The following is a 13,154-nucleotide window of genomic DNA, read 5'->3' on the forward strand; positions in this document are numbered from 1 at the left end:
GAGAGAAGACATGTTTGCATCATTGTTGATCTGATGGGAACATCTAGCTCCTTAACAGTAAGATATGACTTGTAAGATTTAGATGTGTAATATTTTCATCAAAAAAGACACTTGTGTCAATATTCAGAGTTTTTAAAAATCACAGGGAGCTATTGGAGCTTTCTAAAGGCCTTTTCTCTGTTGATAAGATTTTTTTTTTAAAGAATGGCTGCCACATTGACAAGATAGATCATATCTTGAGCTATAAGAAATTCTAACACATGTAAAGGATAGAAATCATGTAACCACAACAACTGGAAAAATGGCCAAATATAACTGGTACTCTTATTTCTTTAGCTTTGCCTGGTTGTCTGTTCATGATTGTATTGTATTCCATATGTATGCCAGAAGTGAGTGAATTTCTCAAAAAGTGAGAAAAAGCTGTACATAAAAAACCCACATGACTTTGTTCTTTCTGATCATTAGCTGTGCAGGTTAATGAGCTGATTCAAGAAAAAGTTTGCAAGGAAGTGATGGATATATATTTGAAATGTGTCCATGTAATATTTTTAGTTTCAGACTTGTTAATTCATAATAATATATTATTTTTTATTTTTATCCTATGTCCTCGACCTTCCACGTGCTAGAGTTGCATGTATTCACACAATATCTCTGGTTTGAGGGTGGACACTGGGGAGCAATTGTTGTAGTACAGTTAGAATTTCCTTCAGAAATGGGCCCTATTATTTCCCCGACTTTGAAGGTATGCATCATGTACTTATTGGGTAATATAAGTCAACATATTGATATTATTTTAACTAGCAACATTTTAATTAGTATTTCAGCCAACACACAGGGTCTTGAGGTTGATGATATACTTAAAACACACACATACACATTTACAATATAGCACAGTGTAACCAATAAAAATGTAGTCTTTTAGAGACTTGGTTGAATGGTCACTTTTTATTTCCATCATTGCTCAAATACAAGATTTTAAGATGCCACACTCTAAACGTCTGTGGGTATTCCTGTTGTCCATTTCTGATGAAAGCTACTGTGCATTTGCAGTTCATGTCCATGGCCTGAAGCCTCACTCTCCCAGTATCTTTATATTGTAAAACTGCCAAACTGCCTTAGAGCACGTGACCCTCGACATTTTCATGGACGAAGAACTAATAGTGAGAGTTCATGGTTAAAAATAGAGTATTAATGAGATAACTGTTTCTAAATCTATCAAAAATTCAGCAAAAACCAGGCAAGTTGATTCCTTGTTGTTTACTCGCATGTGTTACTGTATCCATGTGTCTATGACAATATGAATTAGGCAGAAAGGCAAAGAGTTGAGAGCATGGTAGCAGTTTATAAATATTTGAAGGATCTAACTGTCATGAAAAAGCAGACTTTGATGTTCATCATGGGGAATAATAGATGGAAATTAATGCAGAACCACAATTTTAAGGCAGTCATCAATGCAGCTCTACTGGGAAGAAGAAAAATTGCATCGTGAATAATCATGTTTCTTTTGATTTGAAATTTATTGTGTGAGAGAATATGGTAGTGTTCTTTGTGTGCAACTAATGTCTCTGCTTGTTCTTTAAATTTTAAAGAGCTTTGGCCCATTTAGAGGTGCAGAAGCTAAGTGGAAGAGACACGTGAGTCTCTCAAATCTTAGCCATTGCAGACTAATTGGGCATCTGACCATGAAAATACCCCACACAAACAGAAAAGCTTTGTGGAGGTGAAGCTGGTGTTATTGTCAGTGAGTGCCTGGAATGCTTCAGAGAGAGCATTTAAATGCCTAGTGACTGACTACTCAGTCCTGTTTTCTTATTTAGAAACAAATCAGGCTTCTTTGTCAACATCATGGTATACTACCTCTTTGAAGGTGATGAAAGGCGTATTTCTTTACCTTTTCAGTTTATTTATTTGTGTACCCCTTTTTGTAGTATGCTTGTAGTGTTTGGAATTAGGCTATTATGAGGCACCATGTCCATGCTGGGAATTGAACTGAGTTCCTCTGGAAGAACAGTCATTGTTCTTGAAAGCTGATCTATCTTACCAGGCATTGTATTGGGATCCATAAGGGCACTTTCATGCAAGTATATGATGTGCCTGGAACTTTCCCAAGCCTGCTTCAGCTCCCCATTCCCACTTCTTCTCCTCATGTTAGTCCTCTTTGTTCCATTGGACAATTCATTCTACTTTTATGTAATGTGAACATTATAATTTTATGCATCAATATAGAATCAATAAAAAATGAGAGAATTTGTCTTCTTAATACACTTAATTTGACTATCTGTGGTTGCATCCATCTTCCTGCAAACAATATAATTGCATTCTTCTTTATCGTAAAAAGCTTCCAGTATTCATATACCATATTGATAGATACCTTGTTTGGGTCCAGAGCTTATGAACAATGTTATAGTGATCATCTATATTCAATTCTATCTGATTTGTTGACTTGGAATTTTGGTAAGGTTCCAAGAGTATAATAGGTAGGCCAGATGGGAGATCTGTTTTTTGGTTTTGTTGTTGTTGTTTTTTCAGCTGTTTGAGGCACTTCCACAGTGATTTCCATAGTGGCTAAACTAGTTTACATTCTTAGGAGCAATGACATAAGGATTCCCTTCTGAACACATTCTCCCTAGTATTGAAAACACTTTTTTCCATACAGTATTTTCTAATCTTGCTTCTTCTCCCATAACTCCTCTAGACCCTTCCTACCTTCTCACCTCCCCATCCACCCAACTCCATATCCTTTTTTTTCTGTCTGTCTTTAGCAAACAGGCAAATAACAACAACAAAAAACCCAAACAAACCAGAATTAAAAAAAAAACAAGACACACACACACACACACACACACACACACACACACACACACACACACAAAGCCACAACAAGCACCAAATCAGAACCTATGATATATAGACAAAAGACTAGCAATAAAAATGCCCGAACAAAACAATATGGGACAAAAATTCTATAAAAATACCATTGAGTTCATTTTGTATTGGCCATTTTGTTGGGTGTGGGACCTGCCCTTATGTGAGATGCCATTGGAAATAACTAATTTTTCCATATTAGGTATATGGTGATATATTGTGTACCCTAATAGTTTTATCTGAGGATCAGACAACACAGCAAGCCACTAGATTAGACATAGCGGCCAGATAGTGGTAGCACACACCCTTAATCCTATCATTGGGGAGGCAGAGATCTGTCAGGATCTCTGTGAGCTCAAGGACACACTACAAACAGAGCTGTGTGAATGAACAACTACTGAAGGGTAGCTAGGATGTCAAATACTATGTAAGGTAATTGTGGAGGTGGTAAGTGAATGAATGAAGGAGATAAGCAAAGAGGAGAAAAAGGCTAAGTGAACAAAGAGAATACAGGGAGGAAAGAGAAGAGCTGTAGAGAGGAAGAGATAGTTACAGATTAGAAAAAAAATGTAAAAAAAGAATTAAAAGGAATGATGTCCCCATAGTGAAAAGTTCATAGACAAAATTAGATAGCTATAAGAAAAGTAAAAACCAAAGGCACAAGGTTTTTCTTTTGAATCATTAGTGTAAAGTCCAAATGCTAACCAAGTGCGTGTGGAAGGGGAGCAGAGGCCAAGTGTAGTTGGAGAGCTTCTCTCCAGGTGCCACCAAGTCCCTGCCGTTCCACAACCCACATATAAAATAATCATACGGACACTTATATTATTTAAACTGCTTGGCCATTAGCTCAGGCCTACCATTGTCTATCTCTTACTCTTATATTTAGCCCATTTCTATTAATCTATACTTTGCCACGTGGCTCGTGGCTTATCTGTACCTTACATCTTGTCATGGTGGTGGCTGGCTGTATCTCTCTACCCAGCCTTCCACTTCCCACAATTCTCCTCCTCCTTGTCCCACCTACCCTATCCTTCCTGCCTGGCTACTGGCCAATCAGCACTTTATTTATTTTAACCAATCAGAGCAACACATTTGACATACAGAACATCCCACAGCAGCCAAGAAGGAGGAAGTATGATGGAAAATGAGAATACTGCTCCTAGATGGAAAGACAACCATAGATATTTGATGATGCTGTGGAATAATCCTTCTGAACACTGTGAAGATGTGTCTCTTTCATGGTTAATAACATATGATTGACTAACAGCTAGGCAGTATTTTGGGGGTAGAGAGAATTCTGGGGAGAAGGGCATAATCAGAGGAGACACCATGAAATGCAGAGTGAGCAAAATGGGAAGCAAGTACATGAGGGAAAAGAGCCCCAGGGATCATATAGATTTATAGAATTGGGCTAATTTAAGTTATAAATGTGAGCTAAAAACAAACTTACCAGCTGAGAATTTATAATTAGGAATAAGTCTCTGTGTGATTATTTTGGGAAACTGCTCCACCTACATGTGGCACCCAAACATCCAGCACCTACATACATATAAGACCTGAGAAAGCTTTAAAAAGGTTCTAAAAACACAAAACAGAGACAATTGCAGCATCCTAATCTCATGACTCTCATGTGGACCGTGGTATGGAGATGTGTCTCCTAACCCCTGCCTGCAGGCTTGAGTCATCAGCACAAGTACCGCTAGAGCGATCCCCACCAACACACCATGTACTGAGCCGCATGGTGGATTTAGGTTTTGTTCATGCAGACAGAAAAGATTATAGATGTGCAGTAAAGATTGATCCAGAAGGAAAAAAACCTCTACATGGTTACAGTGTGTTTAAAAATATACACAGGCTTGGAAGAGAGAAGAGAAAAGGTATATACAGTCATAGATTAAAAGATAGTTTAAAAATAATAAAGTGCTTAAAAAGGAGTAAAGTAAAATTAAAAAATAATAAGCCATGGAAAAATGGGAACTACACAGAGAATCTGGATTCTGTGTGTTATTGTGTTGTCTTTAGATTTTCTGATTACTAAGGAATGGCAGCTGCTAAACACATTGGATTATGAAAACTGCTAGATCAAAACAATCTATATATTTTAAAAATATCTTGACTTCAAAATGGTAGTCAAAAGATAAGTTACTTTGGGAAAAGGGTCATGCTTTTGTTTCTATAGGAAATGGATTCACTCCAGGTTGATATGGATCAGGTTTGACCAGGGAAGACCCCATGAAAATCCTGGCTACAGATGTAATGGAATAAACCTAAAAAACAAAACAAAACAACAAAAAAAAAACTATGAAACATGTAATATATATTTTACCTGCTCAAACATAAAACAAAAAAATCTTTTTTGGCTAACTTGTATATAACACACAGTCTATACAGACATGTATGTTACTTTTGAAAGTTTATATATTTTCAGAACAAGGGGACCAGACACCAATGAAAATGATGTCCCAGATGATCTAGCATCTCAAAATGCCTCTGTTACAGTTTCCTCAGAGATTGTTTTAAGGCTACTGGCTAAGATGGTCCAACCTCACACACTACTCCAGTCAAGACTTAGCAATTATCCTGGTTTTCTCAAGGTTTCCCCAAAGAAACCAGTGCCCATAAACAAGAGGAAGTAGTCTAGCTAATGATGCTATCATTCCCTAGAGATAAGGGATGGGTGAGTTTTGGTTATTCAATTGATTATGGATGTTTGTCATTGTTTTAGGTGAGTAGTTACAAGTTGTTGTTGATTATAGTTAAAAAAAAAAAAAACCTAAACAAAAGAGTTAAATCCAAAGATCTCCTAAAGGAAAAAAAAGGGATAGGATATATAAATGATAACAGGGTAGATTTGAATCTATTTTAGTTCAAAAAACAACTATTAATCTCAAAATATTTTACATTGCTATGAATTTTTGTTTCTTAATAGAAATTTAAAGTTAATTTTGCTATACTGAATGTATGTTTTTATTCCTGCTTGGGATATTGTGTTATGTAGCTTATTTAAAATTGTAATATATAATTAAAAAATACAAATTAGTAGCTAGTCATCTATAATGATCAAACTTGTAGTCATATTAGGTATGTTTTCAAGGTTACATAGATATATTTAGATAGATAGATTGTCTTCAAACACTTTTTTTTTTTTTGAGACAGGGTTTCTCTGTGTAGCTTTGCGCCTTTCCTAGAACTCACTTGGTAGCCCAGGCTGGCCTCAAACTCACAGAGATCCACCTGCCTCTGCCTCCCGAGTGCTGGGATTAAAGGCATGTGCCACCACCGCCCGGCCTGTCTTCAAACACTTTAAAGACCTACAGAATATGGCATTTAACATGTTTAATAACCTAAGGCTTTATATGACAGTAGACATGTCTGCTCCTGACTGCACCAATCTACTTCAATAAAGGATGATGGGCATCAAAGAACCTCCAAATGGAGCTTGCTTTTTTTATGGCAAAAGCTAGTCATTTGGGCAAAACACTGCCCTTGCCTCAATTGCTGACAGTATACTGTCCAAACTGGACCAGCAGGATGCAAAAGAAAGCTTCTCAAAAATGTCTGTCAGATATACTAGGTCTGTAGGCCAAAGTTTGATGCCCCAACATTACAGAAGAACTTTGGGTGACTGTCCAGGCAGACAAATGTCCCCATTGTTAGGTAACATTATACCATTCTGGGGTCTTTGATGGAGTTAAAGACTAAATAATTAGACTTAAAAATTTCCTTAGTTATGACAAAAGATAAATTAGATATACAACTTTAGACTCACAAACATAAGATAAATAATATAATATTTTCACTGATTTTGCCAAATACAAATGGACTGGATATTGTAATCATAATTCTTACTTGATAACTGTTTTTGTTGTATATAATTTTACTATGTTAAAGTTAAAAACCTTCCTTTTAATTAGACAAAAAGAAGAAAATGCTCAAAGAAGAAGAAGAAGAAGAAGAAGAAGAAGAAGAAGAAGAAGAAGAAGAAGAAGAAGAAGAAGAAGAAGAAGGAGGAGAAGAAGGGGGTCAAGATCATGATGGGGAAACCCACAGAGACAGCTGACCGGTACTGGTTGGAGCTCACTGACTCTGGACTGAAAGTCTGGAAACCTGCATGGGACTGAACTAGACCCGCTGAATGTGGGTGACAGTTGTGTGGCTTGATCTGTTTGTGGGGTCCCTGGCAGGAGGACCAGGACTTATCCCAGGTGCATGAACTGGCTTGTTGGAGACCATTCCCTGTGGTGGGATACCTTGCTCAGCCTTGATACAATGGGGAGGGGCTAGGCTCTCCTTCAACTTGGTATGCCAGACTTTGTTGACTACCATGGGAGGCCTTACCCACTCTGAGGAGTGGATGGGGGTAGAGTGGGAGGGAGGTGAGGAGGTGGGAGAAGGGGAGGGAGGGGGAACTGGGGTTGGTATGTAAAATAAAAAAAATTTAATAAATAAATATATTTTAAAAAAGAAAAAATAAAAAAAGAAGGAAATGCTGTGAATTACCCTTCTGTACACTGTTAAGATTTGTTTCTCTCACTGTTAACACAAAGATGCTTGGCCAATGGCTAATAGGATTTGGGTGGCAGCGGGAATGCTAGGAAGAAGAAGGGCAGAGTCAGAGGAGACACCAGATGATGCAGCGAGCACATGGGAAGTACATACTTGAGGTAAACCAACCTTTTGGCAGCACATAGATGAATAGAATCGGACTAATTTAAGTTATAAGAGCTAGCTAAAAACAAGCTTAAGCTATCAGCCACGAATTAATAATAAATCTCCGTGTGGTTATTTGGGGAGGAGCTGGCAGGACAGAAAAGTCTGGCTACATATGGATTTACAGGAATAACAAGAATATTAAAGAAGTAAAAGTCTCACTCAACACAGCTTTAAAAAAGGAGACAGGAATCATATTGAAAAAAAAAAGCAGTGGTGTTATGGCAGCTTCTTTCTAGAACCTCAAAAATTGGAGCCTGTTATGTGGGAAGGGTCAGATGCACCTAGACTCCTGTCCTTTCTTTGTCTGTTCTGTGGGGAAGTCAGATGCATTGGTAGACTCTTGTCTTTCCTTTGCTTTATGATAGCATGGAGTTTGTACTAGAAAAATGTCTGATGTCCCCCAAGTAGGCTTAAAAATGGCAGTTGTCTATCTCTCCGTATCAGAGGTCTCTGCTGGCTACACCAAGCTTTGCAGTCTGTGGACTGAGAAGATTCTCTCAACTTCCAGAGACACCCTAGACTGTACCCCATGTTTATCCCAAGTGCATCAGGAGTGTAGGAAACAACCACATCACTGACTGGTTCAGGCAGACCACTTATCTTTGTCTTTTCAAGACTTCTGATCACTGATCTCCCTGCTAGAGGGATACTCCTGAATCCTCCACCTTATCATCACGCAGTCTTCCTGTTGTCCACATAAACTTCTCTGGGTCTTCCCTCACCCAGGGGCTGTGGCAAGCTCAACTGAAATTTGAGCTTGTGGATATTTTCTGATATGAGTCTCCTAACTGGAGTTAACACTGCTCAACAGGGCAGAAACCCTGCATTGTACTAGAAACTTAGCCGATCACCAGGGGACTAGTGAGGGCATGGTTCTTAGAACAGAATCTACTACCACCACAGTGATAGACCAACATATTTCCTAGCTACATTCTATGTCTTATCCTTATAACCACAGATAAGTATAACTATCACCCTCATCAAAGACACTTCTCTTTACAGTAAATGGAGACCATCACAGAAAGCCAAAGCTAGACACAATGCAGAGATCAACAGATCTTGGGGAGCCCAGATCCAGTGGATACAGTCACATCACAGATCCTGTACCTAAGGTTCAAGAACATCACAGAAAGAGGGAATGGAAGATTGTAAGAGCCAGAATACTAGGAAGTCTGCTATGAAACAGTCTCTTGTAGAAATGACTACATAAACAAGAAAGGGACATAGGAAATATCAATGGACATATCAATGTGTAAGGGCCAAAACATTCAAGATCCAACTGCTAGACAAAGAATGATAGGCTAATAATGACTTCTAGGAGAGGGAGAATTAACGATTCCAATGGATGAGCCCCTTACTGATTACTTAATGCAAAGTGGTTAGCTTTCAAACCATATACATACAAACAACTGGAGTGGACTCAGTTGGTTCTATTCATATATTTGTGTATGGACATACACATGCATGTGCACACACATATGGTACAAGAAAAAAAGTCTGTTAATTTGAGAGTAGGGGGCATGGGAGGGGTTGGAGACAGGGTACACAGAGAGGCTTGATGGAGGAAAGGGAAGGGGAAAAGTAATAATTATGTTTTAATTAAAATGTGTTAAAAATAAAATGTTTTTGGTGTAGAGTGTAAAGCTTTTTTCTCATTTATATCATATAAAATATTACTGGGTAATATACTTGTATTACATGTATATATTTGTATACATTTATATATATTTGTATAATATGTATTTGTTGTAAATGTATATATTTGTACACATGTGTATATTTTTATTATTTATTTGATAAAAATGGATATATTATGACAGCAGTGAAAATGTAGAACTGGAAAAACATTTCATTAACTAGAGATAAAAATTAAAAAACATATATCAGTATATTTAATTGGTAAGATTCAGAATCACTTGCATAGAATCATATCAAGAGTCAGGGTATAGCTAATCTTAATTGGTGGGATGCATACTGTGTTCCTGAATGAGAATCTTTGCTGACATAACAATGTTGTAGTTTTACAAACTTACAAATACAATGAAATTCCTGTTAGAACACCAAAAAATTGTTTTTACTGAAGTACACTGCAATTTTGTTTTTAAATTGGGAAAATTAAGTCTCAAATATAGTTTGGAAAAAAGTGAAGGTGGATTTAATAAAATTAATATGGTTTCCATATGAATGTAGAAAAAGACATCGATGAAATAGAATGAAAAACCAAGTAACAACTATTAAATATAAAAGTATAATTTAATTTAATGGGAAATGTACGGCTTATTAAGCTGTGCATATGTTGACTCTCCCTTTGAATGACAAGTTGGAAGCTTTCACTCTGACTGCTTGTTATAGATGGCTCAGATCTCATTTTTTTTCAACTTCCAAGCTCCACCCCTTCAAGTTCCATCTATGGTTCCTATAAGTGATTAGCATTTGATAATCTCTAGAGCTTAAAGCTTCATCTGCCCTCAGAAGCACAGGCTCAGAGAAGAACCTCATACAGATCTTGTTTGGGAAAGGATTACAGGATTCTGGTACCCATGGCCAAGCCTGAACTGTAATACAGACTGGTAAAGGATGGAAAGTGTGTTACTAGTTTCCTTCCATGTTGCTTTGATAAAATGTTCTGACCAAAAAGACTTGAAGTGTGAGTTGGAATCAATTTTTTCTTTTCTAAGTGGATTTTGTCGCTATAGATAATATGACAGCTATCTAAATAGAAAAATAAGTAATGTGCAAAAATATCTTTACTGCAGAGAGATAGTATCAAGCCTGATGGATGTAACCAGTCTCTTTCTTCTGATCCCAGTAATTATGACCTCTTTCCTTCTGGCAAACTTCAGATTGCTTCCAGAATGTTCCCCAAAGACCAGCCATCTTCTAGAACAGCATCATGTTATTTCCATTAGTGTCAATGAATGAACCAGCTAGTTCATGGAGGAAGAAGGTCATTGTAATTCAGCTGCTCCTGCGTGCCACCCACAGGGGATGCATTATGCTCTGTCAAGAATGTACTTTTGTCCTGCAGACTGACCTAGAATATGGGGTCAGCTGTGCCCTCTGTCAGATTTATTTCACAATCAAATGATTTATCTGGGGGAGAGATTTAGGAACTAACTGTTGCAGTCTGGAAGGGACATTTTAAACCCCACTAGAAAAGATATCTTTTAGATCCTTTGGCCAATCTGATCTCTGATTCATCCATAAACCAATGTTCCTGCTTGCTGTTTATAGAATTAGGTAAACGTTTAAAAGTTACATCTTAAAGCAGATGATAAAAATAACCAAAATATTATAATAAAATATAAAAAGATAAATAAGTATAAGAACCATAACACAGTAAAATACAAGCCAAGAATTAATAAAATAAAAAGATTAGAGTTGATAATGAAAACTGAAAGATTAAAGAAAATCTTTGAATTAAAGAGTAAATATTAGCTATGAGAAGTCCTAGCACAGATAAGTCCTAGCACAGGGTGTGTATATGAAGAACTTGTGATAACAATGGTTAGAATAATAATGATGGCAGAACCCGGTTGTTAAATGGACCATCTGGGCTGAGGCTGTGGACAGTCCCTAAGCATCAGCCGCCCTTCTTGGCTTCGAGTCTTGACAGGCATTCTTGTTTCCCAGATAAGTGGTTTTATCAGCAAAGCTGGGAGGTTTGAACCATGAAGGTCCCTTCTTGTACTTTCCCTAATATGATCTCACCCTTTATTTCCAGTCAGGCAGAGATTACCACAGTTGCATCTCCCTACAGTCTTTGTTATAACATATTTAAATATTTATATTTTTTACTTGTTTATTTGAACAAAAAGAAATAATTAAAATGAAAATCCCCTAAATTTTACATGTAGCTATGTGCTCATATTTTCCAAATAAGAATCATTTCATTTGCAAATCTGATTTGAATTACTCTTATGCCAGCAAGGGCCAATTTATATGCCAAAATTTTCATACAAAAAAATTCTTAAAAATAAGCCACCTTCTTTATTATCCAGTGTGTAATGTGAGTGGCCCTGACTGTTTTGACCAGTCTACAGATAGTTTAAAATAGTTTAGAAACAAATAGTTTCGCCAAATTTTTTCCTTCTAATTGAATACAAACAACAAATATTATTGAATTGATGTAATTGATAAGAATAATGAATATGCTTTTTCTTATAACACATTTAGTTCATTTAATTCTATCAACTTTAGATAATAATATGGACAGAATGATTTGATTTAGAGAAATACTTTTGAATGAAATTTCACCTGACTTAATTCCCATTTGACTATTGTGTTAAACCAAGTTACATGGCATATAGAAACATGCTTTGAGGTGATGGGTAGTAATTATCCTATCAAATGACATATTAGAATAATCATGATTCAGAAGGATTTTCTGCAGAAGAGGAGGCTGAAAGAGTGTAAGAACCAGAGAGGATGGAGGACACCAAGGAATCAAGGCCTTCTTGAGACAAGGGGACTGACAGACAGATGAGCTCACAGAGACTGTCTCCATGGGTTTGCTTTAGATGGGGTTCCAGAGCTGAGCGAAGAGGATACAAGCCCCCATCCCTGACCCAGAAGCCATCTCCAACTGAAAACCACCTGCAAATGAAAAATTAGTTTTCTCCAAGGAAGTCTTAGTGGGGAAACAAACAACTCTTATGCCAGGTTCTACAAACAGCAGTAGATGGCCAACACAAAACAAACTCAGTGGTATCTTGGAGGGTGTTTTTTTTCTCATAATGTTGTGAGGACTCTTTTTTTCCATCCTACAAGTCCTTTGCATATATACTATGATTTCTGGATTATGGTTTTTTATGGGATTCCTATGTCTGCAAACATGTATGTCTGTGTCAATATGAGTTTCTTGTGCTTTTTCTTTGGCTCTTTTTCTTGTTTGATTGTTTTGTCCTATTACAATTTGTTTTATATTTACCTTATTTTATCATTATCTTTAGATGCCCATTTGTTTTCCAAGGAGAGACAGAAAGGGTGAGAGTGGGATAAGGACAGCAATAAGACATTTATGCATTAAATATTCTTTCTGATTCATTTCAGAATGAATGAAATCCTTCATTGTGTTAAAATTTCACCAGTAATTCCAGGCAAAGTGGCACACATTTTTAATCTCAGCACTAGGGAGTCAGAGGAAGGCAGATCTCTGTAAGGTTGAGCCAGCCAGAGCAAGTTCTAGGACAGCCAAGGCTGTTAGAGAAACCCTGGCTCAACCTGCACCCCCACCACAAAGATTTCAGCAATAATCTTGGAAATAGTTAAAGGGCTGTTGAGATGGCTCAGCAAGTGAAGGTATTTGATGTCTAGCCCAATGACCTGTGTTTAATCCCCAGGACTCACATGGTAGCAGAAGAGAACTTATTTCTACAAGTTGTCCTTCATGCCCCACATGCATCACATGGCATTTGTGCACCCACATATGTACACATACCAAATTTATCTAGAAATAAATAAGTGCAATATATACTTTTAAAAATGTGGATTCAGTATAGAACAATAGGACACCAACAAACAGAACTATCCTTAAATGGTTAGCAAATGTTAATTATTTTGGCTATACATTTTAA

Source organism: Onychomys torridus, chromosome 14 (genome assembly GCF_903995425.1).
Source record: "Onychomys torridus chromosome 14, mOncTor1.1, whole genome shotgun sequence".
NCBI lineage: Eukaryota > Metazoa > Chordata > Mammalia > Rodentia > Cricetidae > Onychomys > Onychomys torridus.